We start from the raw sequence: 6069 nt of genomic DNA, 5'->3' as shown, positions 1-6069 counted from the left end.
CAATCAAATAAAAGGAATATTGTCGAAAGCTACACACAAGAAGTAAGTTATTCTTTTATATTCATAGTGGGTAAAGAAATTAATTCTACTAAAATTTATACAGACCTTATTCTAGTTAACAGATTTTTAAATATTTTTTTAACCTGGATCTTCAGAGGTTGGTAAAGGGCAATATCGAAACAAGAAAAGAAAAGTATGTAAACACTGTATTTAAATGGCTTGCGAGCTTAGCACATGAGTTAAATCATACCTATTTTTTTATTCCGGACCAAAGTTCCCCACCGGCCCCACATTCGTTCCCCACCGGCCCAAAGTGCCACAATCGTCCATCCCCATCCCTCCAACCCCTCCCTCCAACCCTCCTCCATCCAACCCCCTCAATCCAACCCCTTTTCCTCCAATCCCCTCCCTCTGACCCCCCTTAACATTTTTTTTTAACTTTTTTTAACTTTTTTTTAACTTTTTTTTAATTTTTTTTTAACTTTTTTTTTAGCTTTTTTTTAAACTTTTTTTTAAACTTTTTTTTTAGCTTCTTTTTAACTTTTTTTAAACTTTTTTATTACATCTTTTAGAATGTCATGAAACAATGTTTGTAGTGACCAATTTTTTTTTTAACTTTTTTTTTAACTTTTTTTTTCTGACGGTTTTTTTTAAACTTTTTTTCAGTTTTTTTTTAACTTGTCTTTTTCTGACATTTTTTTTTCAACTTTTTTTTACACCTCTAAATCATATCAGAAACATATAATGAAAATTTTAATTTAAATTTTAAAAACTTATTCTTATTCATACTATTGATGAGGACTGATGGTTCTCATTCAATATTTTTTCATGGAAAACAAACTTTTTTTTCTTAGGATTTTCCAGAGCTCCCCCTACCCATTAAGAAGATAAGAAGGGGTGAAGCGACTCCAGTGGCCGGTTCAAACAGACCGACGGTTATACGACATGGTCGTAGGTCGAATCCATTAATACAAACAACATTATGTGCACATGATAAAATCATCGTTGTGTTGAATGCTGACAAGGAGAAATACCTGAACTATGAAACGAGTGCAAGCGGTAAAACTATTGGAAATGTATGCATGCGTTGTCATGACAGCAAGAAGTTAGATTTCTTTGGAGTACCCAAGAATTTCAATCGTGCAAACGGTGGATATGCGAGAGTAACATCACCAGAGAAATTAGTGCTCAAAGAGATTGCAAACATAAAAATAATTGTCGATGATCGGGGACAACTCCTTGCTACTGTTGCTGGTAACACATTACCTGTTGATACATCCTATCGTCATCTTTCCGGCATAACCATTTTAAAGAGGACAAGAAGAAGACAAGCATACTCATGCACTAATGTCATTAATCATATCTTGTCTACGTGCCAAAATTGTTATCTGTGTACAAACAATGTTAAAATAGACAGTGAAATCGCAGGCAGAATAAAAAGGACATTATCAGACAATATCATCAATGAATATAAAGATGAATTGATGGAAAGTGAAGCGCAAATTTACTAATAATGTATAATAATGTATTTAACATATTTATATATTAATATTCTACATGTCGTTATTTCATTAAAAATATCTTATGCTTTATTTTGTTAAGCGTTCATTATTTTTAGGGATATGCTAGAACATTAGTATATAATTCCATTGTTTTTTTTTGTTAAACACGATTGGCTGAAACAAAAGCGGAAGTTTTAAAATCGCAACAACTGAAGGTCAGTAAAAACTCAGACGCTCACAAAAACTTACACACACACAAAAACTTACACACACACAAAAAACTTACACACACACAAAAACTTACACACACACACAAAAAAACTTACACACACACCCAAAATCATACACACACACACACACACACAAAAACTTACACACACACAAAAACTTCCACATACACACAAAAAAACTTACAAACACAAACCAATTTACACACAAAAAAAAAATAACAAACACAACCCACAACTATAACGCACAAAAAAAAAATTTAGCAAACAAAATAATAATAAAAATCACAAAAAAACTTACAAAAAAACAAAAAAAACTTACACACACAAAAAAATTAAAACACAAAAATCAACTTACAAACAAACAAAAAAAAAATAAACACAAACAAAAAAACTTACAAAAAAAAACAACCTTAAACACACAAAAAAACTTACACACACACACACAAAGTTAAACACACACTCACTAAAAATTTCACACACACTCAAACAATAACACACACACACAAAAAATAACACACACACAAAAACTTACACACAACACAAAAACTTACCACACACAAAAAAAACTTACACACACACAAAAACTTACAGACACACACAAGAAAACTTACATACACACACAAAAAAAATTACACACAACCAAAAAAAATAAACACACAATAAAAATAACAAACACACAAAAAAAATAACACACACAAAAACAAAATATTACAAACAAACACAAAAAGCTTAAACACACACACAAAAAACTTACACACACTTACAAAAACTTACACACACACAAAAAACATGCATGAAAGCAAAAAACTACACACACACAAAAACTAACCCCCACACACAAACATACACACACACAAAAACTACAACGAAGACAAACAATTGCACAATCGCACAAAACCTTAAACACACACAAAAACTTAAACCCACACAAACGAAATTACAAAAAAACAAAAAACTTACACAAAAAAACAAAAACTCACACAGACAAAAAATCTAACTCTCACACAGAAAAATAAAAACATACAAAAAATTAAACAAAAAAAAAAAAAAAAAAAAAAAAAAAAACTTACACACACAAAAACAAAAACTTAAACACATAAAAAAACTAGCAAAAACACAACTACTTACACAACCACACAAACAAACACACGCACAAACAAACTATAACGCACACACAAAAAATTACACATACACACACAAAAACTTACACACACAAAAAATCTTACACACACAAACAAAATTATACACAAACACGAACATACACACACACAAAAACTTACACACACACAAAAAACTTACACACACACAAAAAATCTTACACGCACACAAAAACTTACACACACAACCAAAATTACACACACACAAAAACTTACAAGCCACCAACAAAGCACTTACTTACACACACACAACAAACACACACACACACAAACGAAACTTACACACACACAAAAACTTACACACACACAAAAAAACTAAAACAAAAACAAAAACAAAAAAACACACAAAAACTAACAAACACAAAAACAAACAAAAAAACACAAAAAAACTTACACACACACACAAAAACTTAAACAAACAAACATTAATACACACACACAAAAACTTACACACACACATACGTACTTACCAATACACAAAAACTTACACACACACACACAAAAACTTACACACACACAAAAAAACTTACACACACACAAAAACTTGCACACACAACAAAAAATTACACACACACACAAAAACTTACACACACACAAAAACTTACACACACACAAAAACTTACAAACACACACAAAAACTTACACACAAACAAAAACTTACACACACACACAAAAACTTACAAACACACAGAAACTTACACACAAAAAACTTACACACACACACACACAAAAAAATTGTACACACAAAAACTACACACACAAAACTTACAAACACAAAAAAACTTACAAACACACACAAAAACTTACAAAGACACAAAAAAACTTACACACACAAAAAAAACTTACACACACACAAAAACATACACACACACACAAAAACTAAAAATCACACACAAAAACTTACACACACACACAAAAACATACACACACACAAAAACATACAAAAAAAAAACTTACACAAACAAACTAACTAACAAATACACAAAAACTTACACACACACAAAAACTGACCCAAACACACACACATAAAGACACACACACAAAATTAAGTTAGGTTAGGTTATCCTACGTACGCGCACGTACGTAGGCTAACCTAACCTAGCTTAACCTAACCTAACTTAATCTAGCCTAACCTAAGCATACACCTAACTTTTTGCCTGTCTCTCACCTAACCTAACCTAACCTTAGTGAGCCTTAAAATAACCTAATTTTTTGCCTGTCTCTCACTATGAGTGTGTGTCTGAGCAGGTGTGCTGCCATCTATGTCAACATGAAAAATGCTAACTGCTATAGCAATCGTACTCTATGCTTTCTCTTACATTGGAAGTGGCTTTTCCAGTGGTACTCCATGGTAGGTTATTTAGACTATCTAGTTAAATGCATTTATTAAATTAGTAATTTTCATCCATTGAATGGTTAAACATCGACATCAAATTTAAAAAGAAGTGAAAATGAATTATTCAAAAAATTTTTGAATGCATGATAAATTCATCGTTGCCTTGAATGCTGACAAAGAGATATATTTGAACTATGAAAAAAGTAGTTGTGGAGATCTTATTGGGAATGTATGCCTACGTTGTCATGAAAGTGAGGAGTTAAATTCCTTTGGAGTACTCAAGAATTTCCGTATGTCAATTGGCGGATATACGAAAGTATCATTTTCAGAGAAGTTAGTACTCAAAGAGAATACTAACATAAAAATAATAGTTGATGAAAAGAGAAAACTTATAGCTATTGGTTCGGGTAACATGTTAGTTGCTGATAGATTTTATAGTCATCTTTCTGGTGTTAGTATTCGAATGAAAGCAAAAGGAAATAGAATACATGCATACTGCTGCACCAGCATCATAAATCATATCTTGTCAACGTGCCAGAAGTTTTACCCTTGTAAAAATAATGTGATAATAGACAATGAAATCACAGTCAAAATAAAAAGAGTATTGGCAGCCAATATCACTAATGAATGTCAAGACGAATTAATGGAAAATAAAGTTTAAGTGAACATTATTGCTACCAAAGTTCATAAGGTCAATGAATTAAGTAATTGCAAGGATTAAATTTGTACTGAACCTATATTTGACATCCCAGTAAAAATTGTATATGGCTCAAAATGGAATAATTATTCTTTTCCAAGTGGTTATGAACTAAGAGAAGTGAATAATTCTAGTGTCAAGAGAAAATCTAATGATTTATTTTATGGATCAGAATCAAAAACGTTCGAAGTGGCTCAATAATTTTAATAGTATCTAATAATGTATGTAGTGTAGTGTCTTTTATGTTAATATTCTACATGGTGTTATTTCAATAAGAATATTTTATGCATTACTTCGTTATAGTTCTATAATTCTAGGATACGTTAGCATGTCAATGCTTAGAATGTATTAGAAAAGTCGGAGATTTTTTATTTTCTTTGGAAAAAATTAGAATTGGATTATAACTTTTTTCCTTTCTTCGAGAAAATTCAGAAGAGAACTTGAACTTTTTCTTCACTTCGTTGTGTATAGTCTGCTTGGTGTTGGGGTATTCAAAATGCCATAAAGTATAGTTTTGGGTGAAAGGAATTAGCACTTCAAGTTGTAAAATTGGTTTAGGGGGGACATTAAGAAAGGTTGTGTGTGTTTTAGTTGTTTTGTTTGTTTGTAATTATTGTGTTTGTTTGAATTATTTTTGTGTGTGTCTTTTAGTTTTTGTTTGTGTGTAAGTTTTTTTTGTGTGTGTAAGTATTTTTTTGTTTGTGTAATTTTTTTTGTGTAAGTTTTTTTGTGTGTGTAAGTTTTTTTGTGTGTGTGTAAGTTTTTGTTAGTGTGTGCAATTATTTTTGTGTGTGTGTAAGTTTTTTTGTGTGTGTGTAAGTTTTTGTGTGTGTGTAAGAATTTTTTTTTGTGCATGTTCTTATTGGCTTGCAATTTTTTATGTGTGTGTTAGTTTTTATGTGTGTGTAATTTTTTGTGTGTGTGTGTAATTGTTTGTGTGTGTGTTTTTAATTTTTTGTGTGTGTGTATGTTTTTGTGTGTGTGTGTGTGTGTAAGTTTTTGTGTTTGTGTTATTGTTTGTGTGTGTTTAAGTTTTTGTGTGTGTGTGTGTGTAAGTTTTTTTGTGTGTGTAAGTTTTTTTGTGTGTTTGTGTAATTTTTTGTGTGTGTGTGTAAGTTTTTGTGTGTGTGTAAGTTTTTGTGTGTGT

Source organism: Artemia sp. Qi Xiang Cuo, chromosome 4 (genome assembly GCF_049724085.1).
Source record: "Artemia sp. Qi Xiang Cuo chromosome 4, ASM4972408v1, whole genome shotgun sequence".
Classification (NCBI taxonomy): Eukaryota; Metazoa; Arthropoda; class Branchiopoda; order Anostraca; family Artemiidae; genus Artemia; species Artemia sp. Qi Xiang Cuo.
The sequence above is the reverse complement of the archived record's forward strand: the minus strand, read 5'-3'. Positions refer to the sequence as shown.